Source organism: Heterodontus francisci, unplaced genomic scaffold, assembly GCF_036365525.1.
Source record: "Heterodontus francisci isolate sHetFra1 unplaced genomic scaffold, sHetFra1.hap1 HAP1_SCAFFOLD_708, whole genome shotgun sequence".
Taxonomy (NCBI): domain Eukaryota; kingdom Metazoa; phylum Chordata; class Chondrichthyes; order Heterodontiformes; family Heterodontidae; genus Heterodontus; species Heterodontus francisci.
The window spans coordinates 454,793-467,809 of record NW_027141297.1 but is presented as its reverse complement, the minus strand read 5'-3'; the positions used below and the strand labels follow the sequence as shown (position 1 = coordinate 467,809).

At 47.4% G+C, this 13,017-nt stretch overlaps 1 pseudogene; it reads left to right on the top strand.

Moving 5' to 3' along the window:
- Positions 1-10,865: 10,865 nt before the first annotated feature.
- Positions 10,866-11,013, top strand: LOC137362651 (U1 spliceosomal RNA; annotated as a pseudogene).
- The last annotated feature ends 2,004 nt before the right edge of the window (positions 11,014-13,017 follow it).

Here is a 13,017-nt window from a genome sequence, read left to right as displayed (position 1 = left end):
ATCTACCTCTATCTTAAAATATTTCAGAATTTCTGTCGTCCAGCAACTCTCACTTCATTTCCTGGATTTCGCCTAAAAAATGTATTTCCACACTTTGGATATCCTGTACTTCATTAATGTTTTTCTCTCTCGGGATTTCCCTTTAATTATATTCAGTGCTGGTATTTTACTGCCACACACTGACTGAAAGTGTCCCATCTTTCTGCAGGAAAAACACTCAGCTTCTTTGGCGAGGCAGTTTTCCCACTTGTGTCTCTCTCGGCCACACCTACTGCAATTGGTTGCAGCTACCACTAGATGCTCTTCCCGTCTTTCTTGTCTTTTACCACTAATTTTTCCTTTTGCTTTCTTAACAAATTCAATTGAGTCTGCAACTCTCGAGATCAGACTCTCCCTGTCCCCTCGGACAACGGATTGATTAAACTTTCTAACCTCTGTTTGTCTGCTCAATTGATACTCTTTCGTTAATGTGAGATGAGCCCTGGACTGTAGATGATCTGAAAGGGTGTTGTCTAATACCCCGAACACAATCCTGTCTCCATTCAGCTCTCCTCTTAAGTTGCGGTATTCACAATCCTCCGTGAGATTGTACAAGTCATTGATAAATGAATGAATACTCTCCCCTTTCTGTTTTGTACGCTTATTAAATTCAAAGTGATTCCTGACAATGCAGCAGCCAGCCGACGTCATCAGAGTGCTCCAAGCTGCGCACATGCACAAACTCTCTCCTGCGCTCTGAGATGCTGCGCATGCTCAGCCTACGTCTTCCAGGACGAAGTGGCGCATGCGCGGGAAAACTCTCTACCCCCTCTCAGCCACTCACTCCAGGCCGCTCACAGCCCGCTCCTCGCTACCCCGCTGCTCCGCCCTCCGGCCGCTTGCTACCCCCCCACCCCCGCACTGCCCTCTCTCCGTCCACTCACGCCCCGCTTCCCCCCCACGTCCCTCCAGACACTAGCTCTAAGCCATGCTGCTTCCCTCCTCTCGGCCTCTCGCTCCAACATTCGATCATTCTTCACCGCACCACCCGATAAAGCAAGGCGAGCCTCGAGGGGAGATGGGGCAATGTTGGAGCGAGTGGCCGAGAGGAGGGAAGCGGCAGAGCCCATGGCCTGGAGTGTGAGCGGCCATAAAGCAGGATGGGGGTGGTGGTGGGGGAAGCGGGGAGTGAGCAGTCAGAGAGTGGGATGCGGGGAAACGGGGAATGATCGTCCGGAGAATGGGATGGCACTGTTTAGAGGGGATTTGAGGAAAAAATGTTTCACCTCGAGGGTGGTTGGAATCTGGAACACATTGCCTGAAGGAGTGGTGGAGGCAGGAACCCTCACAACATTTAAGAAGTATCTAGATGAGCACTCAAAAAGCCACAGAATACAAGCCTACGGCCACGTGCTGGAAAATGGAATTAGAATAGATAGGTACTTGATGGCCGGCACGGACATGATGGCCGAAGGGCCTGTTTCTGTGCTGTATAACTCAATGACTCCATGAAACCTCACTGAATTACAGAAGGTGTGCAGCACTGTCAGAGGTGCTGTCCTTCTAATGAGACTTCAAATAGCGCAACGTTCTCCGAGTATCAACCAAAACATGTCCATTGTGTAGAAATGTGCCATATTTGCTGATGAAACGACAGTCACTGCTCCTAAAATAATTCACTTTAGGTGAATTAAGGTGACTTGGTACTATATAACTGGCGAATGCGCAAGAGGTAGCGGGGGACTGTTGGGGTGGGACGGAGGCGGTGATGGCAACCTTTGAGGGGATTTTTGGGTCGAAGTTGTTTTCTGTGATAAATTGAGTAGCTCCATCTTTAATCCTGGCAGCTGCCTGAATGTCACAGACAGTGACGTTTCAGTGGAAGAGGCTGCATTTGCGCATGTGCTAGTACAGCGTCACCTGGTGGTTGCGTTGTCAGCAAATGCAGCGTTTTAACTTTGGCTCCACGATGACATTTTTTTCCTCAATTAAAATAGGTCTTGAGTGCCTTAATAACTTCTTCACATGTAGCCTTCTGTTCTTCATGAGGGTGTTGCCTGCACACTCCCTCCATTGCAGACAATAGCGTACTGACCTGCTCCATGTCTGGCTTCTGCACGAGACCCGATGCAGTACGATACCTTGCAAACCTCTGGAACCATCTCGGCCACTCCTCGGCTTGGTTCAGTCCAGTGACCTTTTCAAAGGTGCAGGCAAAGATTTCTCCATCTTCGCTTTGGTTTACTGTGGCCCCCATATAATATTCTGATATCTGTCAAGGCTCAGTACAGAATTTATAAGAATCTGACGGTTAAAATAACCTGAGTTTACTCTGCACATCTTGCATTGAAGGTTTCATCGACAACTCTCCATGAGGTGCTGCACAGATTATATTACATCACTTCCTGTGATGATGCACATAGTCTATTTATATAATCTGCCCAGTAACAACCCAATGTCCACTCTTATACTATTGTACAGATGTGAGAAAATCTGAGGATGGGAATGGAACGTCTGAATGAAGATTTTATGATGCTGATGATGTAAATGAGGCTGATCTGTTTCCCATTCCACAATCCCTCTTTATTTCTGTGCATGTTTCTCGATGCTGTTTCAACCAAATTGAAAAAGAATCACAAATCCTCCTCTGGAGCCTCAGATGTCCATTAAGAAAAGGCATGGTGGCCAAGTGGTAAGACATCAGTCTTGTAAACTGAAGATTACGGGTTCAATCCCCGTATGTGCTTTTTGATTAGTTTCTCACTTTAAATGTGATGTTTCCAGAAAAGATGTCTGTTGCATTTGTGTCGGCCATCTGGAAATCAGTGTCATGTTACACTTTATCCTGGACACTGGGAAGAACATGAGGAGTAGCCACATGGTCCCTTGAGCTTTCTCTGCCATTGATAGAGTGAAAATATCTGAGGTCCAAGCACTGAACCTTATTACTGTGCATTTGCTTGATATTTAACAGAGCTATTCTATTAATCCCACATCCCGCACTCCTGTCCTTTCCCCCATTGCCCTGTTATATTTTCCATGTCAGGTATTTATCCAATTCCATTTAGAGTTAACATTGAATCTGCTTCCACTGACCTTTCAGGATTGCACTCCAGACCAGAACAACACACTGCTGAAAAAACAATCTCCTCATCACAACTCTAATTCTTTTGTCAATTACTTTAAATGTGTTTCCTCTGGTTACTGACCCTTCTGTCACTGGCAACACTTTCTCCTTCTTCACTCTATCAAAACTCTTCAGGATTTGCATTTCCTGATGCCTTTGCTGATATAACAAGGCTGAGCACACATCACCAAAAGGAATATGATTGGCTCTGAATCACATTTATCTTCCCTGTCAATCTGATGTGGACCTTGTATTTTCCCGGAACCAAACAACCTGAGCAACAAGTGTGGATTCCAGTGATTCCCACCGCTCTGAGAGAGAGAGGATGTGATAATGAGCCATATAGAAGAAAGGAGTGAGATAGAGAGTAAAATAGCCGTGGTCTGTTTCTACTAACGCCCGGCCCCCTACTTAAAATGGCATCATTTTCTCCTGCCTCTCCACATTCTAATCCATTGATTAATGCAATCCTTTCATCTGGAACATAGAACATAGAACAGTACAGCACAGTACAGGCCCGTCGTCCCACGATGTTGTGCCGAACCTTTCACCTACTCTAAGATCAAACTACCTACATACCCTTCATTCTGCTATCATCCATGTACCTATCCAAGAGTCGCTTAAATGTCCCTAATGTATCTGCTTCTACTACCACCGCTGGCAGTGCATTCCACGCACCCACCACTCTCTGTGTAAAGAACCTACCTCTGACATCTCCCCGAAACCTTCCTCCGTCACCTTAAAATTATGCCCCCTGGTCATAGCCCTTTCTGCCCTGGAAAAAAGTCTCTGGCTATCCACTCTATCTATGCCTCTCATCATCTTGTGCCCCTCTATCAAGTCACCTCTCATCCTTCTTCGTTCCAATGAGAAAAGCCCTAGCACCCTCAACCTTTCTTCGTAAAACATACCCTCCAGTCCAGGCAGCATCCTGGTAAATCTCCTCTGCACCCTCTCTAAAGCTTCCACATCCTTCCTATAATGAGGCGACCAGAACTGAACACAATATTCCAAGTGTGGTCTCAACAGGGCTTTATAGAGCTGCAGCATAACCTCGCGGCTCTTAAACTCAATCCCCCTGTTAATGAAAGCCAACACACCATACGCCTTCTTAACAACCCTATCAACTTGGGTGGCAACTTTGAGCGATCTATGGACATGGACCCCAAGATCCCTCTGTTCCTCCACACTACCAAGCATCCTGTCTTTAAGCCTATATTCTGCATTCAAATTCGACCTTCCAAAATGAATCACTTCACACTTTTCCAGGTTGAACTCCATCTGTCCCTTTAATTCCTGTTTCCTAATCCATTGATGTTTCACAATGTACTGAACTGTCCCAATCCATTGAAATAACTCAGTCTATAGAATTTTCCAATCCACTGATATTTTCCAGTCCATTGACTTTCCCAATCCATTAATGGTTCCTGACCATTGACATTCCCAATCCATTTATATTGCCTGTGATTTCAAAGCAACTGTGGAATACAAATAGTATCAGTATTATCAGATACATCGAGACGAGGTGCAATAGCCAAGTGGACAGATGTCAGGTTTATAAAGAAAAAAGCACTGGCTCGATATTTGTCCAGTCTATCACTGGATCTGAACTCTCAACCTACTGTTTTTCTGTGGGTCTGCTGACTTGTATATGTGAAGAACAATTGGATGTTTCTCAATCCTCTGACTTTTCTCATTCTTGTGCCATATTTGTTCCTTTGGGTTCACCAGTGAAGAAAATTATTCCCTATTACATTTGGTGAAGACTTTAATAACCTCACATCCTTGTGTCTCACCATCTCAGGTCAAACTCCCTACAGAAACTTTAAACATTTAACTATTCTGCTGGAAACATTTTCAAGGGCGCAGCCATTCCTTCATTACGCTTCCTTCTTTGACATGTGATTGACAAATATGTGTGTAATGGAGAGAGAGAGAGTGAAAAAAAAGAGAGAGAGTGCAATAGAAAGTTCGAGGACCAGCTAAAGACAGATAGAGAGAGAGAGGCAGAGAGAGGTGAAGCGATAGACAGAGAGAGAGAGAGAGAGAGAAGGAGAGAGAGTCATTGAGTCATGGAGTCACTACAGTACAGGAAGTCATTTTGCCCATCAAGCCCATGTAAATCAATCCATTCAGTCCCATTCCCCCGCTCTATCCCCATCGCCCTGTAAGTTATCTAAACCTGTCATATTTATTATAATCTTGTACATGTCTATCAAATCTCCCCTCAATCTCCTTTGCTGCAAGGAGAACAACCCCAGCTTCTCCAACCTAACCTTACAGCTAAAATCCCTCATGTCTGGAACCATTCTGTTAAATCTCCTCCACCCTCTCAAGGACACTCACATCCCTCCAAATGTGTGTTGACCAGAACTGGATGCAATTCTCTGGGTGTGGCCCAACTAGAAATTTATACAGGTTCAGCATAACTTCCCTACTTTTGTACTCAGTACCTCTATTTATGAAGCCCAAGATCCCATATGCTTTGCTAACTACTTTCTCAATGTGTCCTGCCACCTTCAAAGAACTATGCATATGAATCCCCAGGTTTTTATTCCTAAAAATATGCTTTATTCATATAAATCTGTAAAAAATGCATTATACAACAGTTCAAAACAGCACCAAGTTGACATTCCAAAAAGTGCAAAGGAAATCAGTTTTCTTCAATACAGGAGTGAGTTGCCTCACAACCCTTCCACTCCATTTTACCTGACATGGACATTTTACAGCAAACCCATCTCTGGTGTATACAGCACAAGGGTTTCCAATGGGTCCAGCTACCCAGTTCACTATGGCGGGGGGACCGTACACAGTGGTCTTTCCCCATTGAGCCTTTGCAGTGGCTACCCCAAGCTTTAGTGCGTCCCTCAGCACGTAGTCCTGGACCTTGGAATGTGCCAGTCTGCAAAACTCGGTCGTGGACAACTCTTTGCGCTGCAAGACCAGTAGGTTTCGGGCAGACCAAAGAGTGTCTATCACCAAATTGATGGTCCTCCAGCAGCAGTTAATGTTTATCTCGGTGTGCATCCCTGGGAACAGCCAGGAGAGCACAGACTCCTGTGTTACAGAGCTGCTTAGGATGAACCTCGACAAAAACCACTGCATCTCTTTCCACACCTGCTTTGCAAAGACACATTCCAGAAGGAGGTGGGCAACTGCCTCTTCCCCACCGCAGTCACCTCGAGGGCCGCGTGTGGAGGGGGTGAGACTTCGGGCATGCAGGAAGGATCTGACAGGAAGGGCTCTTCTTAGCACCAGCCAAGCTACATCTTGTTGCTTGTTTGAAAGTTATGGTGATGAGGCATTCTGCCAAATGACTTTGGCAGTCTGCTCGGGGAACCATCCGACCGGTTCCACCATCTCCTTTTCCCGTAGGGCCTTGAGGACATTCCGTGCAGACCACTGCCTGATGGATTGGTGTCAAAGCTGTTTTCCCGCAGAAACATTCCCACGAAGGATAGCTGGTATGGCACAGTCCAACTGGATGAAGCGATCCGCGGCAATGTGACCAGACCCATCCTTCGGAACACCGGGGACAGATAAAACCTCAGCACATAGTGACACTTGGTGTTTGTGTACTGAGGCTCTGCACACAGCTTGGTGCAGCTGCACACGAAGGTGGTCATCAGGATGAGGGCGACGTTGGGTACATTTTTCCCGCCCTTGTCCAGAGGTTTCAACATCGTGTCCCTCCCGCCCTGGTCCATTTTAGATCTCCAGATAAAGCGGAAAATGGCTCGGGTGACTGCCACAGTGCAGGAGTGGGGTATGGGCCAGACCTGCGCCACGTACAGCAACAACGAGAGTGCCTCGCACCTGATGACCATTTTCTTACCCACAATGGAGAGAGATCGCTGCTCGCACACACTCAGATTATTGTGCACCCTGGCCACTCGCTCCTTCCAGGTTTTGGAGCAGGCCCCGGCCCTTCCGAACCGTATCCCCAGCACCTTCAGGTAGTCTGACCTGATGGTGAAGGGGACAAAGGATCGGTCGGCCCGGTTCCCAAAGAACATGGCCTCACTCTTGCCATAGTTGACTTTGGTTCGAACTGGTCGCAGATGCTCATCTGTCTGCGAGGGGATGGTGGATCCGAGCAGAAGACAGCAACATTGTCCATGGAGAGGGAGGCCTTTACCTCAGTGCGTCCACTGACTGGGATTGTCACCCCTCTTATGCCTGCATCCTTCCTAATGGACTCTGCTAAAGGTTCGATACAGCAATCAGACAAGACAGGGGAGAGAGGACAGCCCTATCTGACTCCAGATTGGATCAGGAAACTTTATGATTCCCACCCATTGATTGAGACTGCACTACTGATGTTTGTGTACAGCAGTTTGAACCAATTGCAGATTCCCTCCCCAAACCCCATTTTGGAGAGCACGTCCTTCATGAATGTGTGCAATATCCTGTCAAAAATCTTCTCCTGGTCCAAGCTGATGAGGCAGATGTCCATATCCCTGAGTAGTGTGAGACCATCAGAGAGCTTCCTGCTGAGTACAGTGCAGGCCTGGTCAGGGTGAATCACCAACTCCAGAGCAGACTTGACTCGACTGGCGATGACTTTGGACAGAATCTTGTCATCTACATTAAGCAGTGAGATGGGCCGCCAATTTCTGATTTCCGCCCTCACCCCCTTCCGCTTGTAGATGAGGGTGATGACGCCTTTCCTCATGGATTCTGACATGCTGCCGGCCAGGAGCATACTCTCGTATACTTCCAGCAGGTCCGGGCCGACCCAGTCCCACAGGGCCGAGTACAACTCGACTGGTAAGCCGTCGCTTCCGGGAGATGTACTCGTCTCGATGGACGTGATGGCCTTTGTCAGCTCGTCCAGAGTTAGCGGCTTGTCCAGTCTCTCCCTCCTGCTGTCATCCAAGACCTCTGTGATTGATGACAGGAAGAACTGGGAAGCCGTGCTGTCTGTGGGCTTCGCGTCTCACAGCCCAGCATTAAAGGATTTGCTGATCCTTATTATTTTTTTAGAGATGCAGCACTGAAACAGGCCCTTCGGCCCACCGAGTCTGTGCCGACCATCAACCACCCATTTATACTAATCCCATATTCCTACCATATCCTCACCTGTTCCTATATTTCCCTACCACCGACCGATACTCGGGGCAATTTATAATGGCCAATTTATCTACCAACCTGCAAGTCTTTTGGCAGGAAACCGAAGCACCCGGAGAAAACCCACGCAGACACAGGGAGAACTTGCAAACTCCACACAGGCAGTCTCCAGAATTGAACCCGGGTCACTGGAGCTGCGAAGCTGTGGTGCTAACCACTGCGCCACTGTGTTGGATTGCAAAGACGTTACTGAGCCATCCTGTTCCTTCAAGCTGCTGATAACAGAGCTCTCTCTGTGTACATTTTGGAAGAAGAAACGTGAGCACGTCTCATCCTGCTCAATGGAGAGGACTCTGGACCGGAAGATGATCTTGGAGGCCTCCGTGGCAAAGAGCGAGGCCTGCTGGTTCTTCACCTCTTGGAAGTCCTCCTTGACCTCGAATGCAGCCAGAGCAGATTTTGCATTCTTTTCTGGAGTCGGGACATTTCTCTCTGTCTCTCTCTCGCCCTCTGATCACCTTTGAAGAGAAAGAACCTTTATCTTAACAACCTTAATAAAAGTGCGTCCCTCAGCATGTAGTCCTGGACCTTGGAATGTGCCAGTCTGCAAAACTCGGTCGTGGACAACTTTTTGCGCTGCAAGACAGGCAGATTTCGTGCAGACCAAAGAGTGTCTATCACCAAATTGATGGTCCTCCAGCAGCAGGGAAATGGACCGGGTCCGGAGGGACACGATGTTCAAATCTCTGGACAAGGGCGGGAAAAATGTACCCAACGTGGCCCTCATCCTGATGACCGCCTTCGTGTGCAGCTGCATCAAGCTGTGTGTAGATCCCCAGTACGCAAACTCCAAGTGTCACTACATGCTGAGGTTCTATCTGTCCCCGGTGTTGCGAAGGATGGGCCTGGTCACATTGCCGCGGAACGCTCCATGCAGTTGGGCGGTGCCGTACCACCTATCCTTCATGGAGCAGTTTCTGCGGGAAAACACTTTTGACCACCGATCCATCAGGCAGTGGTCTGCACGGAATGTCCTCAAGGCCCTACGGGAAAAGGAAACGGTGGATCATGTCGGATGGTTCCCCGAGCAGACCGTCAAAGTCATTTGGCGGAATGCCTCATCACCAGAACTTTCAAACAAGCACCAAGATGTAGCTTGGCTGGTGGTGAGAAGGGCCCTCCCCGTCAGATCCTTCATGCACACCCGAAGTCTCGCCCCTCCGCACAATGCCCCCGTGTTGGCTGTGGTGGGGAAGAGACGGTCGCCCACCTCCTCCTGAAATGTGCCTTTGCAAAGCAGGTGTGGAAAGAGATGCAGCGGTTTTTTGTCAAGGTTCATCCCAAGCAGCTCTGTAACACAGGAGTCTGTGCTCGACGGGCTGTTCCCAGGGACGCACACCGAGACAAACATCAACTGCTGCTGGAGGACTATCAATTCGGTGAAAGACGCCCTTTGGTCTGCCCGAAACTTGCTGGTCTTCCAGTGCAAAGAGTTGTCCACCACCGAATGTTGCAGACTGGCACATTCCAGGGTCCAGGACCACATGCTGAGGGACGCACTAAAGCTTGGGGCAGCCGCAGCAAAGGCTCAATGGGGAAAGACCACAGTGTAAGGTTCCCCCACCAAGCTGGACTGAGGGGCTGGATCAATGGGAAACCCCTCGAACTGTATCGTTAATATTCTCAATTGCTGTAAATGTAAAGCTGTAATTGACATGACAATTGTGAAACAGAAGGGTTGGGAAGAAACTCATGACAGTATTGAAGGCAACTGATCTCCCTTGCAATGTTTGTATTTTTTGGTGCTGTTTGGAAACTGTTTGGCAATGTAATTTTTACAGATTTTTATGAATAAAGTATATTTTGGAAAAAAAAAAGTAAGGTTCCTCCCACCAAGCTGAACTGAGGGGTTGGATCCATGGGAAACTCCTCGAACTGTTTTGTTGATATTTTCTTTTGCTGTAAATGTGAAACTGTAATTGGCATAACAATAGTGAAATGGAAGGGTTGTGAAGAAACTCATGATAGTATAGAAGGAAACTGATCTCCCTTGCAATGTTTGTATTTTTTGGTGCTGTTTGAAACTGTTTGGCAATGTACTTTTTGCAGATTTTTATGAATAAAGTATATTTTGGAAATAAAAAAAAAGTTCAAAGCAATACAGTGGTTTTTGTCATGGTTTATTCCAAGCAGCTTGATAACACAGGTGTCTGTGCTCTATAGACTGTTCCCAGGGACGCACGCTGATACAAACATCAACTGCTTGGAGGACTATCAATTCAGCGGGAGATGCCTTTTGGTTTGCCAGAAACTTGCTGCTCTTCCAGTGCAAAGAGTTGTCCACCACCGAATGTTGCAGACTGGCACGTTTCAAGGTCCAGGACTACGTGCTGAGGGGTGCACTTAAGCTTGGGGCAGCCGCAGCAAAGGCTCAATGGGGAAAGGCCACAGTGTAAGGTCCCCCCACCAAGCTGAACTGAGGGGCTGGATCCATGGGAAACCCCTCGAACTGTATCGGGAAAATTCTGTGTGCTGTAAATGTAAAATGACAATGAAATGGAAGAGTTGTGAGGCAACTCATGATTGTATTGAAGGAAACTGATCACCTTTGCACTGTTTGTATTTTTTGACTTGATGCTGTTTTAAACTGTTTGGGAATGTAATTTTTACAGATTTTTATGAATAAAGTATATTTTGGAAATAAAAAAAAAAGTTCTCCCAGGATGAGGCTAACCTATTGTACTGTGGGTTTGCCGATGCCTTTGATGTCTTCAAATGTGGGATACTCAACTGCAGAATTTGTGATAGTTGGGGGTCTGCTTTTGCGCTCACCCCTGATTATATGAATCAAAAATAGAATTTACCAGCTGTTGCTGGACAGTGTTTCTGCTCCCAAATATTTTTTGCTATAAACACTCGTGCTCGTTTCTTCGCAGCTCCAAGTACGCACTTCTCCACCTCAATGCTTGGACTTAGATGGCAGGGGAGAGACCGTGATCAGTGGCGTTTGATAATGCAGGTGGTGTTTTTGTGTTTTTTTGGGGGTGGGAGGTGGTTTCAGCACCGTATTTAGGGCATTCCGCCCTTTGGGATTGGAGATCTATCGTGGTGGTGGTTTCCCTGTCAGTTGAGGATTTAGTACTTGTCCCAGGAAAGCGTCAAGTAAAAATGGCTGCAACCAACACCAGAGCTCCAGGCCAGGGGGTGCGTAACACTGTTAGGGTGGCGGTGAAGGATAGAGGAGGAGTAGCACCCATCGACTACGCCTACTTCATTAAGAATTTTGTTTTTCCAAAATATACTTTATTCATAAAAATCTGGAAAAAGTCACTGCAGCCTCACAGCTCCAGCGACCCGGGTTCGGTTCTGGGTACTGCCTGTGTGGAGATTGCAAGTTCTCCCTGTGATCGCGTGGGTTTCCGCCGGGTCCTCTGGTTTCCTCCACAGCCAAAGACTTGCAGGTTGATAGGTAAATTGGCCATTGTAAATTGCCCCGAGTGTAGGTCGGTGGTAGGAGAATTGAGGGAAGGTGGGGATGTGGTAGGGAATATGGGATTAATGTAGGATTAGTGTAAATGGGTGGTTGGTGGTCAGCACAGACTCGGTGGGCCGAAGGGCCTGTTTTAGTGCTGTATCTCTCCATGACTCTATGACATTCCAAAAAGTGTGAAAGAAATCAGTTTTCTTTAATAGTGGAGTGAGTTGCCTCACAACCCTTCCATTCCATTTTACCTGCCATGTACATTTTACAGCAAAATCATATTTGGTGTATACAGCCCGATGGGTTTCCCATGGGTCCAGTTCCTTAGTTCACTATGGTGGGAGGACCTTACACAATGGTCTTTCCACATTAAGCCTTTGCAGCAGCTACCCCAAGCTTTAGTGTGTCCCTCAGCACGTAGTCCTGGACCTTGGAATGTGCCAGTCTGCAACACTCGGTCGTGGACAAATTTTTGCGCTGGAAGACCAGCAAGTTTAGGGCAGACCAAAGAGTGTCTTTCACCGAATTGATGTTCCTCCAGCAGCAGTTGATGTTTGTCTCGGTGTGCGTCCCTGGGAACAGCCAGGAGAGCACAGACTCCTGTGTTACAGAGCTGCTTGGGATGAACCTCGACAAAAACCGCTGCATCTCTTTCCACACCTGCTTTGCAAAGACACATTCCAGAAGGAGGTGGGCAACTGTCTCTTCCCCACCTACTCAGCAGAGATGACATCTGTTATTGAAGCAAAAAGCAGAACCGACCTGATGCACAACATGAAACCAGCAGCCAGAACATTATGTGACTTGAAATTAGCCAAGGCAGTTGTGCAAAAGACAGTGAGACACTGCGCAAATAAACACTGGACAAAATCACAAATGTAACAACGCTTTCAAAAGCAAATCTCCCGAGTATGCTCACATTCGTCAAGCAGAGGTGACTTTGCTGGCTCAGGCACGTTTGCAGGATGGAAGATGACACATTCCCAAGGGTATTCTGTATGGGGAGGTCACCGGAGACAGAAGACCAGTTGGATGCCCAAAGCCCCACTTCAAGGATGCCTGCAAGCAGGACATGAAGGCCCGAAACATCGATTTTCACACATGGGAGACACTGGCCAACAACAGAGGGAAATGGTGATATTACCCCTGGACTGGTGTGTGCGTCACCGTGACGATCAGTGACTACAGCAGCTTGACAGCAGGTGCCAACATGGAAAACAGCGACACCTGATAATCCCACCTCATATGTGGCACTTGTGGAAGAACCTGCCTCTCACAGATTGACCTCTTCAGCTATCAGACAAAGTGCACCATGGGAAACTATCCCATCACCAATGGATTTGCTGCAAGTCCATCATCT